This window comes from Psittacula echo (genome assembly GCF_963264785.1).
Source record: "Psittacula echo genome assembly, chromosome: 2".
NCBI classification, from domain to species: Eukaryota; Metazoa; Chordata; class Aves; order Psittaciformes; family Psittacidae; genus Psittacula; species Psittacula echo.
This window is the reverse complement of record NC_137737.1, coordinates 136,531,591-136,545,663: the sequence shown is the minus strand read 5'-3', so window position 1 is coordinate 136,545,663 and position 14,073 is coordinate 136,531,591.

Here is a 14,073-nt window from a genome sequence, read left to right as displayed (position 1 = left end):
AAGAAAACCGAACATAGCTGATGAAGCCTGAGTTGTTATTACACAACTGCAGTTAAAAGTATATGTATGGCCATTGGCCTAGATTCTGCGAGCTGGCATGGTTGACTTGAATTTTTTCGCCACTGATAATTATGCATTGATTCTGCGTTCCCCTTGTACCCCTCCACTTTCCCCTCCCCAAATCCTAGCCTCTGTATACTAATGAGAACAGCTAACTTTACAAGTGTCCTTTGTAGGCATTGAAAGCCTTGAGACATTCCTTTTAAGGATTTTACTAGAATAACACTTTTCAATAAACTGGCAGTTGAAGTGAGGCTTAGAAAAGATGCTAATAAATTTCACAGTGACTGGCTGGTTTTTAAGCTTCCCAAATTACTTCTAAAATAGCTTTTACTTTCTCCTTTGTGCAGGGCTGGGAGATGTATATATCTGAAAAGGGCTATAGTAAGCTAAGTGTTGTGTAGAGTGTGTGATGATTTGGTAAAAGGAATTTTGGCACTTGTTTCAGAAAACTTGCATAACTCACTGATGTGTCTTCATCACTCCTAACGTGAACATCCGAAGCTCATGCCAGCAACCTTTATCATCACGTCTTCCTTATAAGTCTTTTAAAATTATCTGTCCAAAATAGAGCACGTGTCACTTCTCCATAAGGGAATGGCTCAAACGTGGCATATTTTGGTTCTGGAAGCGGAGTTTTACAAGACATTGGACCAATTGAAACATTGCCTGAAGGTTTCCACTGGTTCAGCGCAAATTCTCTTTTTCAGATATTGCCTTGTGCTATGCTGTGTGGGCATACAAGCAGATAGGAACTTTGCTATCAAAGTCACCCTCTACTTTTCCCAAATAGGATCAAAATGTTGGACAGTGAAGTAAATATTTTTGTAAGCTTTAAATACCTTGGTTTAGAGGTAGGGTTTCTTTAATACATTTAGCCTGTGCTGGTCCTCAGATACCTGTTACTGGTTTCTAGAGAAGTGAAAAGGAAATTCAAGTACATGCTACATTTGGTCTTCACAGTATGCTTAGACTGCCTTCATTTGTAAGTGAAAATACAGTTCAGCTTTAAATTTAGAATAAAATTTTCACAATAGGCATTTAGGTTTTATCTGTTTTTTTCCATCTTATGAGGAAAACAAATTGGCCAAAACAGGATTTTTCAGTGGATCACATGAGATGTAGGATCAAAAATAAGCCATTTAGATGTTTGTAACAAGTGACATTGCAACGCATTGGAGAAGTTTGTTTTCAGTGTATTTACAGTGGGCTATGTTTTGGGGGTAAATTTGATTTTAAATAATTTTGCAGGCAAATGCACAAAAGACAATCTCATTTTTCAATGTGCCTCTCTGTGGTGTTGCATTAGCATGGCACAAGGCTGCCACAGCTTTATCATTTGTAGTCTTGGTTGCAGCTTAATTCCTCGTGAGTTTTCTCTCTATGACTGAACAAGTATTTTCCTGACCCCTTGCCCAAAAGCTTCACACCCTTGTTATTTCTTGCTCTTTCTATTCTCATGCTCCCTGAGCTCTTGAAAGTAACTCAGTTTAGCCAGAAGTCTGGCAGGTAGAATTATTTTAGTATGCTATCCCCCTTATGTCTCCTGTCTCCCTTCTAGCTTGTTATTGTGTTTTGCACCAGCACTCAGAGACTCCTGCAAAAATCATGTTGATGTAGTACTCGGCATAATAAACATGGTGGGGAAGTAGGGACTCTGCCCTAAGGCCTTAAAATCAGATTTTAAAGAAAATAGTGAGTCTCATGGAGAGCATAAGGGAAAAGAAAGATGTTGGCTGGGTAATGCACAACTTAAGTTCTGGCCAGCTGGGCCAGTCCCAGTGTTGTCGGCTTCTCCATCTCCAAGGGCATCCTTCATTCCCTTCTAGTCCCTGGCCCTGTGATTTTCCTCTTGTCACCCTGCACGCCCCCCTTTCCCAGACCATTATTTTAAGCTTGTGGTTGTAATCTTTTGCTTTTATGTTTCTTTTGTTCGTGTTGTATTGCTCTCCCTAGATATTGAGTAGCTTTGTTCTCCTCAGTTGCTTTTTGGTAGGTACTTTTGACTTGCTTGTTCATTTGGCTTTAAATACTGTAGCTCAGTCACTTCTTGGTAGCCAAGATCTGCTTTACTTCCTAGAAACCTTGTGGTGAATGACTTGGAGGGCAAGTTACAACTCTTTCATCTTCAGTTTGAACAACATAGGGGAGAAATCAGAGGTGAAATCCTAGCTGAAATTAAATGAACAGATGAAGTTTACAGAAAAATTCCTTTCTCTGGGAATTTCCTCATGTTTTTTTTTAGAAGTAGCTGGAAAACACCACTTGAAGTGCTATGATAATTACATAAATGCCTTTGCAGCAACACAAAAATGACATCAACAAACTCATTTCCTGAGTCAGTGATGATGGTTCACTTTCTGTCTTCCAAAAATGATGCTTTGGCTGTGTGACTAACCTTGGCCACCTTTGTCAAAGCTGCAGAACTACCATTCTGCAATTTTCATGGCAAAAGGCAGATGCTAGAGAAGAAGGAATTGGTGCCCTTAGAGGAAGGCTGCAGTGTGCCCAAGCTGCACTAGTAGACACTGTAGACTCTGCAACAGAGGAAGCTACAGGAAATCAGGCACCATAAATCCAGAGGCGTGCAGCATGAGCTGTTCCTTATGCAATATCCTGTACCTAAATTGTATTATTTTTGCTTCCCATTATCTAATCTGGTGGTGTCTGGTAGAGTAATACAGTCAGCTAAGGGTGCATTTAATCACTGTAGGCACTAGGACATCAGCAATCAAAAGAAATAGTAAAAACTCCTTGTCTCTGTGTCCCCCTGGTAATTACTGACCTGGCTGGACATTTATGAAGAGGTGCTAAAGAAAAGCTATAAGCATCTGAGCTAGATGAAGAAGTTCAATATGTTCAGTTCCAAACTCAAGTACAGGTTTTATAGCAGCAGCAATTGTAAAGCTAGGGGGAAAAAAATCCTGCTGGAGCTTTTACATTTGGAAGCCAAGTGATAAGTTAGAGAATAAATAGACCTGCTACCTGCTTTCATTTTCCTCCCATGTAAGTACTGTTAGTCCTCATCTGAGGAGCTTTGTTGCTCCCTGGCACATTATGGGGCTTCTGCCATCAGCTGCCCCTCAGAAGTGGTCTCCAGTTGATTTCACAGGTTGTAGTCTTCCAGCTCAATGGAGCAGCACTGTATTAAATAAATACATTTTTCATTTGGTAACAGCACCAGGATGAAAATATTTTAATCAGGGGAAATGGATCCTGACTGGCTTAATAATAAATATTTGCTGCTCTAAGCATTTTACCACAAGAGGCTGTGACTTATTCTACCTGTATCACAACAGTTGTCCTAGTTTCAAGGCTTAAATCTACAAAAGCATGGGCTCTAAGTTAAGGTGCAGATTTGGGTTATTAGTGTTCTTAAATCCACATTGTGATGCCTTTTCAGTTTTACAGGACTAGTAGTTTTACACAGGAATCCAAGCAGCGCTGAAGCAAGGTGACTGAATGTGTGTCTGTACATCCTCAGCTTGTCCTGAAAGATGGAAAATGAGGGGGATTTCTAATCCTCTCCTGTTGTTAGCAGACAGCATTGGCAGTTGCTATTCTGGCAATACCTAGCTGTCAGTCCATGCATGGGAATGCCCCACCAATGTGATATCTCATCTGTACATCACTTTGGAAGGTAAACAAGCAGGTATGTGTATTTTTCATCTTGCTGCTCTTCTATTAGCTTCCACCAGGCTGCTTTGGCAGCTGCCTTCTTCCAAGACTTCTGATGCAAACTTTCTCATCCATTTTCTATGTCCTGAACAGTGACTGGATCCTGGGTCATAAGACGTGGAAGTCTTATTCCCAGAAAAAAGGAGTCTGTCAGCCTGCAGTGTGCCAGATATAGCAGAATGGAAATAAGAGACAGAAACTCCCACCGCTGCATCTATATAGATTTGTTTTTCTCCCTTGTTTTCATTTTAGGAGAGGCTATGGATGTCAAGCACCTCTGAAAGTCAAACTGCCAACCTCAGTAGAGATTTTGATCCACGGCGCCATTTTTCACTTTTCCCATTGTTTTCCTGGAGACCCTTTCCCAGCACGTTTGGTTTGTGTTGATCCTGTTCTCCACCCTGCTGTAAGACAGAAGTGCTCCAGGGCTAGAGAGCAAACATATATATACTTATAGCATGGGTGCTATACTTGTGTGCACACGAGCATGGGTTCAAATGTGCAGATGTTTTATTGATGCCAAGAATAAAAGATAGTTCTACACAAAGGATGTGCTATTAATTAGCTTTAAAATTATTTTTTTAGGAAAAAAAATAGTATACAGCAAAACTGATGGGAGAATACCATTGTGGTTTTTGTCTCATCAAAGTTAGGCGATTGTATTTTAGTGCCATACTGCATGTCCTGGGTGTGCATTGCCTTGATAGTTGCTACTGAGCAGGTCTTAGCTCAGTAAAAGCAGATCAGACCCTATCAGAACTACCATGTTATTGTAAGAAATAGAATTTAAAATGGGTTTTGGTTCATCTGCTTCTTCCTAAACAAATCAGAAATCCTTATTGTCAGGTGTATATTGACGCTGCATAACTCTTTCAAGGATGTCTTCATGCAGGCGTGACTTGAAGTGTGCAGACCTGCCTTATGATCACAATGGCTTTAACTTACCTAGTATTAAAAGTCTCAGATCTTCTGGCCTCATTATTTTTAACTGTGGTTGCAATGTTTTTTCTTGTTTGTGAGAGCAGAGATTTTTCCCTTATTTTCTAAAGTCAAAACCTTTTCTAAAGTCAGTCTGATATTTTCTGTCCTTCAGGGAGAGGAGGGAAAAAAATAAAGGAAACATCAGCTCAAAATCTAATTGTGAAAAACATTTAATGGTTTCAGATTGCATCTGCTTGGAGAAATTACGTTACAAACTGATCTTCACCTTTAAGTACAAGCACAGACACCTGGAAGTTGAAATTGTGTTATACAGGAGGCACTACTTTTAAGTCCATAAACTTTAGAAAGTTTTAAATTGGAGAGGGGAAGTTAACTTGAACATTAAACTAAATAGAAAGAGTGAAGATATTCAGTGAGCGATTCCAGCTTCGCAAATAGTCCAACTTATTTGAACTCCTGTGACTCAGCAGAGGAGATTCGTGGGTTGACACCAAAAGTGATCTTTCATAAGTGACAGTCCCACATAATTAAATCTTTAAAACTCTAGGGATTGTCATGCTGGGTAAGACCTGAGCTCTGGGTAGCTCAGTATCTTGGATGCTGGTCAGCTGCTTCATACCAGCTGCTGCATGGTGAAAAAGCCCCAGCAGTCCTCATCCTGATGTCTGGCATTTTGGCTGCCTCTTGGTTACGTAGCTTATTAACCCTTCCATGCTGTTGAGTTGTGGAGATTTAATCATGGTTACAGCTGATTTTCTTGATAGCTGTGCATGGTGGTCCAGTGCTTTCAGGTCAGTGCCAGGAGACCTGATCTACTGTGGTCAGTTGGCCTGTAAACACTTGTATACAAAGCTGGCTTCTGCCAATTCACCTTAACTACTACTGTCATTTAGGGTTCTATGGTTGACAAAACCATTCTCAGTTTGTTCTAGATCTAGATTATATCCTTTCTCAATGAGATCTGTGAGGGCTCAAAAGCAGTAACAGCCTTTCCCCAGCCACCAATTGCCATCTACAACAGGGAGGCCATCACTGCTCAGGCAGATGTGCACCTTTTCTTCGAGCCCTGTTAAAGGCAGAGAGAAAGGACCAGATGTCATCTTCATGCTTCAGGCATTCTTAATTTCCCCCCATGGCTCACATCTGGATCGTCTGTTGTTACCTTTGGACTCAAGAGGGAACAAATGAGTGCAATGTTAATATGTGCCCGGGGTAAAGGTTATTCCTTAAAGGGTGAGAAAAAAGCCAGATTTGAAGGACCTCCATCTCTTAGGTTCCTAGGATTGTGTTTATAACAGCAGCTCTTATCTCAGTAAACCTAGTGCCTTGGGACTTGACAAGAACTGACAACACCCTTCCATATGAGGAAGCAGTTTGCTGTAACCAGTGACTTCTCAGAAAATGTTCTAGTCCAGTGCCCATGTTGGGGGTTTCAGTGTGCCTGGACAACAGAGAACCTCTAATTTTGATTGTTCAAACTGAAAACTGAATGTTTTAAATTCACATCCTTTGCTTCAGATAAGCCACAAGCCTGAAACCGCCTCTCAGACATGCCTGTGTGCTCCCATATGCCTCTGGTCTCACATGCATACCATCCTGTTCTTTTAGCAATGGCATTAGGAAATTCAGATGAGAGCCCACACATATGATCTTAACAGAGCAGGATCAGCCCAGGCAGTTCAGCTCTCCAGTTCTCCTGAAGCTCTCATTTTAATGTTCAGCGGCATGGCCAAGTTGTTCAGACAGTCCTTCTGAACAAGAGCATCTCTGAACCTCACCTGGAGTATCAGCTGGCTGGCTCCCACAGGGACAGCTCTGTTGAAGTTAAACAAGATTCTCTCAAGCTCCAAATTGTAAAAGATCAATTTATTTATTTAGAAAGGGGAGAGTTTTCTACAGTGGCAGAACACTGTGGTAAGAGCGGAGTTAGACATTTGTAACAGAGGCACATATGCTCCAAGAGCAGAGCGTATATGGCCAACACATCTCAAAGAGCCAACTCCTAGGAACTAACTGTTCTTTCCTAATTAAGTATCCAAAATGGGAAATGATGGATGGTTTAATCAGGCCCCTTTACATAATTTGCTCTGCAATAGAAGATCATTCGCAGCTGGGTTTTCTTCAAATGTGTCTTGGCACAAGGGCTTTTCTTAATCCTTAACTCTTCTCTCTCTTAGCTGAAATGCCATTATTTCCCCCCCTTGATCCTCTGTGGAGGTGTGACCAGCACCTCACACAGCAGAGCAGGCGGGAACACTCCTGCTGCTCTGAACCACTGTGGTCCTCTCTGTTGTCTCCATCGCTGCCTCTCAGAAACTTGAAGAGCTTGTTTGGTTTTTGACCAAAACTGCTGAACTCTCTCCTGTAATGCCCTGCTATCCTGCTCAGCTGCAATGCATAGAGTTTAATTTTTGCTTGGCTGGTTTGCTAGTAGACTCCGTTTGCATATATATATATATATATATATATATATATATGCTGCACTGGCATGCCAGGAGGCGAGCAGAGATATGTCTATCTGGCTACGTGTTTGGCAAAAACCAAACCAATCCTTTTATCACCAAATGAGATGTCATTATAGCCACCCTCCAGCCTCTCCCTCAGCAAAATTAAGCTGTATAAAAAAAGGCAGGTCTCCAGCCCATCGTACTAGAGTTAATGAGAAAACCCCAGTCAAAGTCAGTGGTGCAGGGACCTTAACTGTTCTTAAGTTGGCGGCATGATTTGCATTGCTGACAGTGTGGTGAGTCAGCAGGGATGGGATGAGTGGGTCGGTGGTTAGCAAGCACTCCACGACTTGGCACCGGTACTGGCTGCCGTTATGTCATTGTGGGGATGTGTTAGCACCTTGCCTAATCTGTGTGCTTTCGGGCGGGGGGTTATCCTTGCACCTCCCTCAAGTGTGAAATAGAGGGAGAGCGCTGACAAACTCAGTCTTCATGTGCAGAGACTGAGGATCTGTGCCAGCAGCTCGTGTCAGCTTCGAGGCTCCGCTTTCCTGTGTCGTGGGGCTGTGACAGTGCAGGCAGGCGCTTCCCACTAGATACTCACAGGCACTGAAAATAGACACTCCATTACTGTAGTGCATTAGCTGACATAATGAAGGGCTCTGCTTACTAGTTCAGTTACATACTGGCAATCTGGCCACTTTGCATGCTTTATTTATCAGGTATTAATTGCAACTTCCACTTATCACCCCCAGCCTAATCACTGCCCCGTCCACTGCAGCCATCAGACATCTACTTATTTTTGCCTTTGTTATTAGCATCAGAAAACTCAATTACCGGCGCACAGGCATGCACACACAAACACACAGTAGTAGGTTTGTGCTGATGTTTTTAAAGATACACATCTGCTGATACTAAAAATAGGTCCTTGTCAGCAGCTTGGTAATTTTAGGCTCAATGAGAATTCATCCCCATGGTAACTGTACAGTTGTTGAATCATTTATTATTTGAGCTCCAGAATCACAACAGTGCCAGCAATTTTCATCCCCTGAACATTTTTAAGGACCTTTTGCAATGCTCCTTGCTCCACATCATCAATATTTATCGACCAAACAGCACTAGCCCTTGAACTGACTCCCTGCTTCTCCTCGGCTGTTATCGGGACAGGGATACTGGATATCAGGATGGCAGTTTAAATAGGTTTCACTTTGTGATAACAGCAGCCCCACTGGGATGGCTGTTTGTTTGGCTGGGGATGGTACGCACCAAGCCCTGCAAACTCCCGATTGGCAAAAGGAAACTTTAAAGTGCAGACCTAAGCCTCAGTCTTTGTCTTGAGAGCCACAAGAGGAGATGTCTCAGGTCTGTCTGTTGCAAGAGGTCTTGCAGATAAGGGGCTGGTAGTTTTTAACTGTGTAGATAGATGCAGTTGACTCCAAGCCGGTGGGGGGACACACTGCCTGGCTTTATGGAGATAAAAGCTGTTTGTACTTTCCCTTGCTTAGAGATAACGTTCATTAGGCATCTGGTGCTAAAACCAAGCAAAGCATAAGGGTGAAATTCAGGTCCCCTGAGCCCAGGGGGTGCTCAGACTCTGCTCTCATGGAGCCTCCCGAGAGTGGGACTGCGGGAAGCTCTGCAGGATGGGGTGGGGAGACCGTAACCACTAGCGGGCTTGGAACAGGAATAATTCAGCAGCAGAAACGCTTCCGCAGCATACAGATTGCATTGAAATGGGGTGCCTTAGACTGATTTTGGGATGGATTAAATCACAGGCATCAACTCCCTCACCAGCTGTCCACATGATTTTTGTTGCACCATTGCTGGCCATTAGATTTATGGAGTGGGCAATACAGAGAGCTGCTATGTTTTAGGTAGAAGCGGTTCAGTCTGTCTTAGTCTGACAAACTAGGATGTGAAAGACTGAGCCAGAAACACAGACGCTATTCCCAGGTGCCAGCAGTTGTAAAGTGACATGCGTAACAGAGCTGATTCCTCCTAGGTTAAACATTATAGCTATTATATACTGTCATGACTGATGCCGCATTTTTAGCTCAAATGCACTTTCATTGTGTGAGCATTTTAAGAAGCTCTTGGACAAGGTAATCTGCAAGGTGCTTTTAAATTACCTTTTGTCTTATTAGTTCAGTTGAGTTGATCACAGCAAAAGAAGGATGTGAAGTGCTTCGTACAGCGCCCTGCAGCTGCCTTCCACCTTCAGCAGCTCTCTGTAAATCTGTCAGTACCCAAAGCATGTTGTGCATCGCTTGCACAGGATTTGTCAGGTGATCCTGGTGTGCACTGCGGAGAGAGCCAGTGTCTGCTGTCAAGGGGAGCTTGGTTTCCCCTCCTGTGCAAGCGTATGATCATCACCGATGTCAGTCCAAGTCACCTATGTGCCAAGGGACAATATAGTGCTTTCCCCAAGGGCAGGATTGGAAGAAAGTGGCCCCTGCATGCACCAGTCCCTAAGTTCTCCCCTGGACAAGCGGCTGCTCTTTACTCTTTATTCAAGCATCTGGTTGCTCAGTCTGTTCATTTAATTAAACCAGGAATTTCCATCCCTCCAGTTGGTTCAGCCACTGTACATTTATCCCAGCGCAGATACAGGGACAGATTTGGAAGATGCTGCCTTATTTTATTTCCACCTGCCAGCCTCCATCTTCCTGGGATGGAAAGCAGCCGTGTGGCCATGGCCATGGCCTCAGCTGGCAGAGGCAATGCAAAGTCTCACCATGCTGCAGCCAGAATGTTTCAATAGGAGAATTACTCGCCTGTAGCATCCAGAAAGCTGGTCACAGCTCACAGGTTTTGTAACGAGGTGGGAGGGGGAGAGAATCACCTGCACAATAGACCAGAAACACCATTTATTTCCAAACCCGTTGTGGCCAAGAGCTTATTTCCAAGTAGCTTTTTCTGCTTTGCCATGCAGTAGTGGGTGGGCAGCTTGGTTCTGCCCTGCAGGCTGCTGCCCTTGGAGATGAGGTGGCTATCCCAGAGCAACCCGGCTCTTCCCAAACACTGTTTTCCCCTGTCACAAGAACGAAGATTTGAGTAATGACATCAAATACACTGTTACTGCCCTGTGGTGTACAGAGAACCACAGCACCCAGTTCTACATTGTCATTATTTATGCATTTTTACCTTGTTATGTTTTTTTTGATCCTGCTTGGAGGGGGGTAACACACACAGCGATGTTGTGTAATGCCCTAACAGTGTTGCTGACCATGAACTCCCAGGGTGGCTGTAAGCCAGGGTACCCACACCTCCATAATACAGGGTATCTGCACATCCATAAGGCAGGGTATCCACACATCACACAGACAGAACCCAGGGTACCTGCAGTCAGAAGCCTTCACCAGGCACTGACGAGGGCATTATTGACCCTGCAGGGCAGCCGCAATTGGTGACAGTGCGCAGAAGGGAGACCCAGCCTTCCTGGGACTGGGAGACCAGGCTGGGTTTGAACCTCTGGGTGCAGTCTTCTCCAGCACAGGATGTTTTTTTATCTGAAGTAAGAGAGAAATACTGAACATGTGATTCCATCACACTATTCTTGCAGTTGCTGTCTGAGAAAGAATCGAGTGTTAAAGCTCATCTATGAGCTCTGTCTTACTAGCTTTTTCCATCTGGTTGTAACCGTGTTTTCCATCCGAGATGTTGGTTAGTAAAAATAGCTCATCTATGATTTGTATTAGAGTACTGACAAGGGCCTTTTTGCCAGAAATGGCACCAAGCTGCGGAATGCTCTAGAAATGTTGTCATTCCATAACTTTGTGCTTATGTACGATCACTTGTGAGAGACGTTCATTTCATGTAACGTCCCTTCTTGCTCCACCCTGCAGGCAGCTCTGCACGGGATGAAACTTTTTAATGAATGGGCTCCTTTGTTCTTTATTTGTCTCATATCTGGCACCCCAATTACACACCAGCCTCCCAGGAAATGCAGGCAAAGTGCTGCTGTGCCATCTCGGGTGGCGTGAATGTGCCAGATGCTGCCGCTGCCAGCCAAATGCTGGGACTGCTGGGGAGACACTTTCCGCTATAACCTCACGCTGGCTTTGATATAGGACCTGAGGCTGGAAGTGAAGCAGGGCTGGGGTGATCCCTTGGCTCCTGGCAGCCAGAGGAGCAGGCAGAGAGACACACAGACAGAGCCAGCAGCCCATGTGCTGTCCAGTGCATGGATGCACACAGGACATGTGGTCTGACATTACAGATTGCAAACACTCACAGAATCCCATTCTTGCTGCTGATGCCTCTTATACAGTGATGGATAGATTCTCTCTACAGGTACCAACATGTAACAGCTCTCCAGAAGGCAGATCAGGCTTACTGGTTAATCTAGGACATTTGTAATTTTCTCTGCACTCATTGCTGTGTGTTCTTACTTCATTTCTGTGCTGCCACAGAGGGCTCTCACTGCTATGCACACCCAAATGTGATTGCAGCCATGTGAGAGAGGATCCCACTCCCACCCCATTGGGACCCAGCTGCACTGGGGCTGGCACAGCCTCAGCCCTGCTCAAACCCCCCAAACTCCAGCAGTAATTCACAGCAGGGCCTCAGCACTCCCATTTTGTGAGTGTGGTGAGCCCAGTGCCGCTCTTTCATCACTGCTCAGGCTCAAAAACCAGTATGAGGGATTGATGCTGGGGTAGACAAGGCTCAGAGGTCCAAACCACTCCTGCTCTCTTGCAATCCTGATCTCTTGCAATCCTGTTCTCTTCTGTGGTACAAAGAGGCTGTGTGGGATAAGCTGCTGCCACCCATTTGCCTGTCATGGGAAGCCTATTGTTGATGTGGGGTGATTCAATGTGTTACTGCTGTCATCAGGTTGAGAGCAGTGCTGTGACTCCAGCTGTCCTTCCCTAAATCTCACCTGAGTCTTTTCAGGCTGTTTCATTGCTTGGGATCCTGTGATGCTCTAGTGACAGCCCAGTGTTGATGGTGCTCCTTCAGCTCCCTGCTTGTTCCTGACTCTGCACTGGGGCTCCCCTTGGCTGAGCAGCCACCACTGTTGATCCAGCTCCAAGCTGTGATCAGTAATAGCAAACTATTTCTGTGCTCTTGGGCCCTCAGAACTGTTCTCAGGACCCAAGGCAGTATGCAGTGACAGCACAGGGCCAGGAGGAGGAAGAGATTTTCGGATGGGGTTGCCCTTATACTATGAAATCATGCCCCAAGATATAATGGGGGCACACCTTCTAGGCAGAGGTGATATCTTTCATCAACTGGAGTCATGAAGTTGAAAAGAAACTCAAGTTTGTGTGTCGCAGCCTTTCTCTGAGTGTGATATGTCTGTGTTTCAGCCACCTAACAGGCAGTCATAGAATCGTAGAGTAGTTAGGGTTAGAAAGGACCTTAAGATCATACAGTTCCAATGCCCCTGCCATGGGCAGGGACACCCCACGCTAAACCATGCCACCCAAGGCCTCATCCAACCTGGCCTTGAACACCACCAAGGATGGAGCATTCACAACCTCCCTGGGCAACCCATTCCAGTGCCTCACCACCCTCTCAGGAAAGAATTTCTTCCTTAGATCCAATCTAAACTTCCCCTGTTTAAGTTTGAACCCGTTACCCCTTGTCCTGTCACTACAGTCCCTGATGCATAGTCCCTCCCCAGCATCCTTGTAGGCCCCTTTCAGATACTGGAAGGCTGCTATGAGGTCTCCACGCAGCCTTCTCTTCTCCAGCCTGAACAGCCCCAACTTTCTCAGCCTGTCTTCATACGGGAGGTCAGAGCCAGTCAGGGTATGGTTTACTGGAGTTCATGTAGGCTCCTTGCTCAGTCACAGCCACTCAATCGGTCCTGTCCCTTGAGCCCAGCCGATGTGTGCAGCCATCTCTCTCACAACAGCAAATGAAGCAGTGGGGTTGGTATTCAATAACTTTTCTCAGTGTGGCCATGGTGCTTCTCCAGCTGTTTTCCAGCTTGGTTCTGTAGCCACTGCTTTGGCCACGTGTCCTTTCAGCCGGGCTGGCTCTGACTCTGTTACTGAAGTGCCTCATCGCAGGAGCTCCCACAAGCAGACCAGGATTACACATCCCCTGGAGAGATGCAGGTACTAAGCCAAGTGACTGCCATGCAACATGCAAGAGCCACAGCAGGATGTTCTTTATCACCACACTCCATTTACACCATGAAAACAAGGAGGTGTTTCGTTTCCAGTTTAGCACAGCACAACCTTCCACTGGCTTCTCAAAGCAAGCAGGGCAGAGGCAGCAAAGGTGGATGAAAGCAAGCTCATCTTCCTTATGCTTGCTCTGACTGCCGAGGCTGGTTTGCCAAGTAGCCCATCTTTAACCTGCAGTATGTAGAAGGATCTCATGGGTTCCTGTGCAGGCGAGGATGCAGGTGAGAGTGGCTGTACGCACCTCCATCCAAGTGATTAATGACAACAAAACCAAAAAAGAAGTTCATGTGGATCCATGAGCCGAACGTGGCATCTGAACACACACCGAAATAACGGGTTGTTTTGAGGGGCCAGCAAGCCTGGCAAACACATGGGCTGCTTCCCAGAGGTGTGAGATCAAAGAGGGACAGGGGCTGGATAGGGGATGCTGGAGAGTGGGCCATGCCTGCCCCTCGCTACCTTCTCTTTGCACAAGACACCTCATGCTTTGAGTCTCTGTCTTTTGCCCCCTCCCCTCCAGCACTGTCCCACTGCAGCCCTTCTGCCCCATGAGGGGCACAGCCTGGCTCTATCCCCTCAGCTCCAGAGAGACCAAGGAAGTGACCTTGGAAAAAGAGCAGGGCAGGATAGAGATAGTTGGGAGTATGAAAAAAGGCAGAAAGTCCAGGTTGCAGAAGGGAGCACTTTGCCATTGCAGGGGTGAGTTAGAGTCTTCTCTCTCATTCTTTTGGCCAGTTGTTACCAGCTCTGCATTTTAACAAGGTCCTTAGCTGAAGGTGTTACACTATTAAACCAAACAACCCAAA